Consider the following 8,908-nt stretch of genomic DNA (forward strand, 5'->3'; position numbering starts at 1 on the left):
ATTGCTATATTGAAAATAATAATTAATTAACAATTGCTACTATTGTTAGCAATAGAAACTATTCCTGGAATAATAAAAAAAAAAAAAGAATCTAGTGGCACGTTTGAATTACTTGTAAAGTATTCTGCATAAATAAAAAATTTGAATGTATAATGAACTGCATATATTTTGGAAAAAGGAAACTGATCTGTATATTCATTAGGTAAATAAAAAAATAGAACATCTTAATTACATAAAAAAATATTTCATATTCTATGCAAGAATATTTTCCTTTACAGTTGAAAAATTTATTACAATTTCACAAATAGCTATTCCTGGAGAATGCAATAAGGTAAATCACACACATGTTCAAAGAAACCAAAAATATATAATTTTTTGGAAATCCATTTATTAGAAATAAAAACATTTGATTAACAAAACATTTTCCACCAATTTGCCTTACAGGGACAATGATGACTGCAAACTTAGTAAAACAAATAAGAATGCATTGTACCTGTAACCAAAATTAAATTGCAATAATTTCAAGGTTAAAGTCTGCAATTCAATCCTTGCATCCAGTAGGACCACATACGGATACTAGGGAGAGCCTCTCATCTTCTGCTGTCATATTATGGTGGATTTTTCATATTTGCTTCTAAAGAATGAAATTCCTAATAAATTAAGGCAAATGGCTGATATAAATGTGAAAGAAATATAGAAACCCAGACTTTCAAGTGTGTGGATATAAAAGGTTGAAGAGCATAAACATGAATTACATATAACCTTTAACTACAATAATTCTGCAAGCGCACCTAGGTACAATATTCATACTCTGCAGTTCCTGGAACAAAAGTTACATGCATAAGGAATCCGTATTGATGACACGTTAGCTGATGACCGGCAGTAGTGACACCACCCAGAGTAACCCAACAGGCCACAGGAGTTGCAAACATCGACGTCAAATGCATCCGAGGAGATCATGAGACGTTCTAGCAACAACATACTGTTCAAAAACAAAGATAAAGTTAGTACAATTACGTGCAATAACAATAATAAAATGGAAAAAATCTTGTGAGGATATTCAACCTAACTACCTGAATTATACTTCACAGTTATTCATTCTACTAGGATCTCTTCCATAATAAACTTACCTTGCCCCGTGACCAATTAGGCAATCACGCTCCATCTCTCCAAGCCTGAGACCACCATCACGTGCAGCGCCCTCTGTTGGCTGTCGAGTCAAGACAGCTCTGGGACCACGAGATCGGGCATGCATCTTGTCCATAACCATATGCTTCAACTTTTGGTAGTATACTGGTCCAAAGAAGATGTAACCTTTTAATGCCTCACGGTTTGTACCACTGTATAGCATGTCTTTGCCCTGAAAATATAGCTATTATCAGTACAGACTCAAGTATACCTTTGTCCTTGATATAAAATTTGCTAAACTAGTTCTCTTTAAAGGATAATCAAAGTTAGCTATCAACTATACATATTCAGAGATTAGTCAAATTTCCTGAAAATCATAAAAAGAAACTAAAAAAATATATGCTCTACCCAGTAAGACTCCTACCTGATAATTAAACCCATGCTTGACTAGATCCTCCATGATATCCTTGACTGATGTACCACCAAAAGCAGTACCATAATTGAACTTTCCTTCCAGAGCAGCTGCTTTACTACCTAGAAGTTCCATGAGCTTTCCAACTGTCATACGAGAAGGGAAACCATGAGGGTTCATGATCATGTCTGGGTACATCCCATGGTCTGAGAGGGAAGGTTTTCTTGTTGCACAATCAGACCTGTCACACCTTTCTGGCCGTGGCGAGAGGAGAACTTGTCACCTATCTCTGGTCTTCGTGTCTGTCTCAAAAGGATCTTGATCAAATTGAATTCGTCTGGATCTGATGACAGCATCACTTTCTCGACATAAATACTTCCTGGCCCCTTATGTACTACTGGTGTGTCCCGGAATTCAACCTGCCTCTGTGCTTGTCCATCAGTATATGAAAGTTGTGTCACTGTTGGCATTTGCTTATTAATCAACACCTGTCTTGGAAGAACTGGTGTACCAACTGCTGCTAGTCCATCACTATCTAGGGTTTCATGTTTCCATATTGGCTTTTGTTTCCCTCCTTCTAAAACCTGCATAAGTGGGCCTTGAACTTTATCTGATGTCTGATTGGCATAGCTTTTCACTGAACATTTGGCATTTCTGTAAACAATACACCGTCCGTAGCCTCTATCAAGGGATGCCTTATTTATAATGATGGCATCTTCAATATCATATCCTGAATAACTCATAACTGCTACCATAGCATTATGTCCAGCAGGGAGATGTTCAAAGTTGATAAGTTCAATAGTTCTTGTTTTAACAAGAGGTTTATGAGGATACACTAAATTATACAGTAAGGTATCAATTCTGTTCCTCTGATTATAGCCTATAGTTCCCATAGCCTGCTTACCCATAGCACATTGGTAAGTATTACGAGGACTCTGGTTATGATGTGGATATGGAATTCATCCAGCACAGACACCCAAGATTGTGAAAGGTTCAATTTCCATGTGTGATGTTTTTGGACTGATTTCATGTTCATACATGGCAATACTGGAGTCATTTTCTTCATTCACATCAAATACTCCACCAAACCTTCATGCAAAAAGTCATCAAAGGTCATTAAACCTCGAGCTAGTCTTTCTATATGGTGTTCAGTCACAGCCGGTCGACAGTTCTCAACAATCATGTATGGACGACAGAGCCGGCCTCCATCAGAGCTGATGTAAACACATCGATGCTTATTGTGAGGGTATATAGAAACAAAACCGCTGATGACGTTATTCCTTCTCATGGCCCGGAACACACGAACCACTCTCCGGCGATCCCTCGTAACACCTATGATGTTACCATTGAGGAAAACTAAAAAGACATCTCTGTTCGACAGTTCTTCTCCAGTCAGAAGATTGATGTCTTCCACGCCACAGTTGAATGCCAGTTCTATAATTGGTTCTGGATCTACTTCTGTGGTAATGTGGGTCATTAGAGCTAGATTCTTCACAAGACCACAAGACTCTCCTTCTGGTGTGTCGGAGGGGCACACCATTCCCCACTGGGAAGGTTGAAGGGATCTGGGCCCACTCACTTTCCTTGTCTTTTCGAACTGGGAATTCACTCTGGTCATCATACCCAAAGCTGATATGTAAGAAAGCCTTGCCAGCACTTGTGTGACTCCTTGCCTCTCCATCTTAAACCTCTTGATGGTCCAGTTCCCTGTTGAGATGGCAACTTCCATCCATTGGTTATAGCGTCTTGCTAGATTGCATGTATTGTACAGCATCAAACTGAGACACTTTGCTTTTTTGCAAGAATAATATCAGACTTCTTTTTTCAAGTCAGAATTGAACTTTTTGAATAAATCTTCAAAAAGAAGGAGATCAGGGACCCTGCAAGCTCCAGCCTCTTGTTTCCATAGTAATCTCGATCATCACAATCCTAGTGTCACCCTGGGCCTCAATCACTCTCCGTACCATTAGAGCCAGATAGATGGACTTCATCTTAAAATTAAACTTTTCAACAGGCACATGAGCCAGAATAGTTGTAGCTAACAAATCTCTTGCTTCATCTACTGGGGTCTTTTGGGGCCACGGTCGAAGAACCTTTTCTGTCGTTACTTTGCCACCAATATACTTCAGTGCCTGTGTTTGCGTATACACATTCAGTCTCGCACATTCCTCCAGAGATGCTGCAAAAGATGTCATGATTCTGTCTTCTGTTCCTATCATCTGCACAATCTCCTGGTCACTAGTTACTCCCATGGCTTTGAAAACAATGCCGACAGCAACGTCATCTGTTAGGGTGTTATGCTTGATGTAATATTTTCCATTCTTTATTGTCACATTGGTGCGAGATTTCTTCTCATGGGTGGATGATGTCACCTGGCATGTTAGCCCTCCTTTCTTGTCCTCTTCAACAATCATACGATTTTTGGAAAGCTGTTCCTGGATGAGAATAACCTATGGAAAAAAAATATATTTATAAACAAAAAGACTTCAGTAAATTAATTGATCTTTGAATGTATGATTTAAGTATATATATAAAGAAAGAAAGAAAGGATAGAAAGACAGAAAGAAAGAAAAGAGTATAGTAAAAAAGATGGTCATATCTCAAGGCTCTTTCACACAGTAGATTCTGAACTGCTTACTTTCTCCTGTCCTTTGATTATGAAATATCCACCAGGATCATGTGGGCACTCATTATATTTTGCAAGCTCTGCATGTGTTCTGCACTGTGACAACACACAGTTTGATGATCGCAACATGATTGGCATTCGACCTGGAAAATACATTCTCATTCCAAAAATTGGCTTCTACACATATTTCCTTTCATACTTTGTTTTCATAAAATGTGATTCAGATCCATCAAAACTATATCTAAAACACAGAAAGAGAGTGAACCTCTGAATTTACCAAAACTTACCAATGGGAATATCTCGTCTAAAGATTCTGTGGTCTCCTCTCATGTATTCCACATCGACCATGATTGGAGCTGAATATGTAATGTCACGGAGTCTACACTCATGAGGTGCTGTCTCACTTACAATATTCATTCCTTCTTCAATGTTTGGCTTTCCAACACGTACATCCATATACCTAAAGATAAAATCAACTTTATCATACATCACAGTGAACTTAACTATTATACATTGGGGTAGAAGTTTGTTAAGATTATAGTATTCAATATACAAAGTTTTTTGGTAGAAGTTTGTTAAGATTATAGTATTCAATATAGAAAGTTTTTGCAATACAGTATATTTCATAATTCAGAGTAAAAAAAAATTAAGCAAATCATCAACCTTTAATATTATATTATTATTGTTATCATCATCATCAGACTTGATTTGAGATAAAATATTATCATTATTATTATTAGTAGTAGTAGTATTATCATTAACAGATTTCATTTGAGATAAAAGAAATCTTTTCCAAACCATACTTTCTCGTATTTTTATCTTAAAGAGTAATAACTGAAAAGTAAATTGAAAAATCTAGATATTTCAAAGATATCTGCCACTATATCCATCTATATACATAAACAAAAATCAATGAAAACATACTTAACATAGAACAAAGGATCAACATCGCTTGTGACTTTGCTGTTGGCCTTGACGATGTTCTTGATATCCACATTAATGAAGTAGTTAAAGGAATCTATGTGCTGTTTGACCAGTCCCTTGACACGAAGAAATGCCGGGACCAATTTCCATTTATCCTGAAGAAAAATCACATAACATCATTTCAAGTTTTTGTTTCATAAAAAAACAACACAACCACAGAAGCAAGATAAAAGACTTATATGTATTTGAATATAAACAAGATTATGATAAAATAAAAATTAAAATAGAAAAAAGTGATTAAGAAACAGAAATATACCAATTAATTGCTGATTACTAAATCTGGAGAAAAATGAAAAACGGACCTGCAATTTCAGCAAGGGCAAATCTAACATAAACTAATTGTTTTAATCCTCTCATGCACTTAACACGAGTGTCTGAGAGGTGCATATTTTGGTGTCCTGTGCATGAAATGCCATAGTATTACACTTGAAATTACCTCCAAAAATTAAGCTTTTTAACCCAATTCCTTATATTTCAACTGGTACTTGGGGGGCTACACCACTCTGCTATTCATTATTTTGTCAATTAAGCAATTCCTTTGAGTCTTGGCCTCTGCATACACTCAGAGGCCAAGATGATCCTTGACACTCTCCGTCTTAGACTCTGATTAGTCAGCCAACAAATCAAAGGTCACAGCGAGTTTTAAGCATATGCAGAGTCAGTATAACCATGACATAAAGGCTTTAACTTTGAACCCAACTGCAATGTTTTCATTTAATAGATTCTATACATTTAATATATACTGCCAATCTTCAAGAAACATTAAAGAATGCTAAGTAACTAAACAGTACGTAATTTTACTGTTATTTCACAAATCCCTCTATAACTCCTATTACTGCCACTATAACCATTCCCAAAAGAGAGCCACTTACACTAAAGACAGCCGACGAAACCATACCTTCAATAAGACGCAAAAACTGAAAACTACTAATGCGCAAGTGCACCCGAAACTCATCCACTTCCTCCACGAAACAAACCCACCTCAACGCTTTTGACAGGCTCCCCGAGCTATTGGGGTCCAGTCCGCCCATTCTGGCACCAGCTCCCTATAACCGGGGGCTCCCCCATGTTTGCTAAATTAAACACAAAAACTATAACCCGACAACGTTGCTTCTCCCAGTGTTATGTTTGTCCCCATTTGAGCTCGCGGCGCCCGCCTCGGCCGTGTTGTCCCCCCGCGACTCGGAGCCGTGCGGGTTCCGGGCGGAAGTCCGAGGAATAGAATACTTTATTTTTACTATATTTACTAAAATACAATATTTTTACTATATATACTATACGCAGGAAAAAAATACTATTTTGTTTGCTATATTTACTAAAATACTATATTTTTACTATATATACTATAAGTCAGGATAAAAAAAAACTATATTCCTTCTCAATATCCATCTCTCTACACGCACAGCCATATACCTAAAGACAATTCACTTGATCATAACATAACAGTGAACTTAAACTTTCATATATGGTAGAAATTTTGTTAAGATACTTTTTACTTTTTATTTTGCAACAAAGTTATTTCGTGATTCTACAGAAAAGAAAAACAAATCATAAACCTTTAATCTCTCATCATCATCATTATTATTATTATTATTATTATTATTATTATTATTATTACTATTAGTATTATTTTGTATTATTATTATTATTATTATTATAATTATTTTATTTACTATTATGATCTCATCATCGATCTTCATCATCCTCATCATCACCATCATCATCATTATCTCTCATCATCATCACACCATCATCATCATCATCATCATCATCATCATCATCATCACATCCTCATCATCACATCATCATCATCATCATTATTATTATTATTATTATATTATCATCATCATGTATCATTATTATATTATTATTATTATTATTATTATTATATTATTAATTATTATTATTATTTTATTATTACCAGAAGCACTTTTTTTATTGTTATGGGGTTATTGTGACCAAATATTATTGGCATACGCCAATGGGTCTTTGTCTCTGTGGCGAAACATATGTTAACAATGAAGAGGATGACCTGGGCATGGGTGTTAACATGAAGGGACGCTGGGCGAACATGACACAACTGGCTGTGACGGAGGTAGCGGAGGAACGGCCAGGAGACGCAGTTGGGGTGCTGCTCCTGTGAAGACCTCGTGTGTGCTTTGTGACTGATAATAAACTTTGTGTTCCCTGTTATAACTGTAGCCGTGCAGTGGACATGCTGGTTTTCCCCTGCATTGTCCGATAGAAAAGTGTAGCGGGTAAATAACTTGTTTAAATAAAGGAAAAGACTGTCATTTGTTGTTTATTTCGTGCCCTGCCTCGCCCACTTGGGCCGTTTCCCTCGTGGTGCTCGTGCCTCGTGGAGCTTTCACGTGGTTCACGACCTGTGATAGCACGCCGTCTGCGCTAGCCGGCCTTGTGTTGGTAGCAGAGAGACGATTCGGTCGGCGTAACCATGTGGCCATGAGTGGGATTGTGATATTCGATCAGTGAGATCGCCGATTTATCCATGTCGTCCAAAGATGGTGGCAGCCATGAGGGAGAGGAGGCTATGACTGAGGCAGGCACAAGTGAGGTGAAGCCGAGCCAGATGGACCTGATCACTGCCATGCTGGCCGGTATGAGGGAGGAAATGGCACAAAGGGAGAAGAGCAGGCACAGAAGAGCAGGCGCACCATCTCGTCGAGATGCAGGCAAGGAAGGCAGAGGAACAGTTCTGCCGACTTGTTGAGGTGCTACAGAGCAATCTTGCATCTGTGAAGATGAAAACTCAGCAGTACACCGACAAGGCCTGCAACAGCGTGAAGAGTGAACTGATGGAGGAGGTGCAGACTCTGAAGGGCGAGGTTCAGGGCCTGAGGGAGGAAGTGAAGGGGAAAGGCGGCGTCACGAGGTAGTAACGTTGCAAGCAGAGAAGGCAGACGAGGTTCTGGCAACAGATGCCAGAGTGTCAGATTTACTGGGGTCTGCCTGGGGTCCGTGGCAGGAAACCCCCGGGCCTCGCAGCGTCGTGTCGGAGCCAGTGGTCGCTGCAGAAGGCTGGGGACCCATCGGAACCGCTCCCTTGGGTATAGGTGGCGGCAAACTCGGACCCGGTCAACCCGCCTCGTTGCCTCCCTCACCCCCTTCCTCCCCCCCGGGTGTGTTAGTTCACGGCACGCGTTCTCCACCCTGCAGCCCCTCGGCCTCCAGACATTCTGTGAGGCGTAAGCCAGCTGAGTACGACGGGAAGGTGGCCTGGGAGGCATATGTCGCCCAATTTGAAATGCTGGCATCTGCCCAGGGCTGGAGCCAGGAAGAGAAGGCCCTGCAGCTGGTAACAGCGCTAAGGGGCCCCGCGGTGGAAGTGTTGGGCATCTGCCGCATCCCAACAGCCTCTTACACCAGCGTGGCAGAGGCTTTGAAACGCCGTTTCGGGCACCACCACCAGGCCGAGGTATATCGGCCCCTTGAAGAAGCGGACTCGTGAGCGTGGCGAGACACTGTCCCAGCTGGCGCAGGATGTGGAGGCGCTGGTAAGGAGGTCGTACCCTGCGGCTGCGGAAGAGATGATCGTGGTCCTGGCCCGCAATTTCTTTGTTGACGCTTTGCAGGACCAGCAGCTGCAAATCTACGTCAAGCAGGCACACCCTGAGGACCTGCAGGTGGCGCTGGCGAGGGCCTTGGAGTTCGAGGCCTTCCTGAAGGCAACCAGTGCCTAGGGCCAGCTGCTCAGCCCCGCCTGACCTCCGGGGCCGAAGGCTAAAGTGGAGAAGGTA

At 40.2% G+C, this 8,908-nt stretch overlaps 1 pseudogene; it reads right to left on the reverse strand.

The window, feature by feature from the left end:
• Nucleotides 1–676: 676 nt before the first annotated feature.
• Nucleotides 677–6,153, reverse strand: LOC119596342 (annotated as a pseudogene).
• Nucleotides 6,154–8,908: the final 2,755 nt, after the last annotated feature.

This window comes from Penaeus monodon, chromosome 37, assembly GCF_015228065.2.
Source record: "Penaeus monodon isolate SGIC_2016 chromosome 37, NSTDA_Pmon_1, whole genome shotgun sequence".
Lineage (NCBI taxonomy): Eukaryota > Metazoa > Arthropoda > Malacostraca > Decapoda > Penaeidae > Penaeus > Penaeus monodon.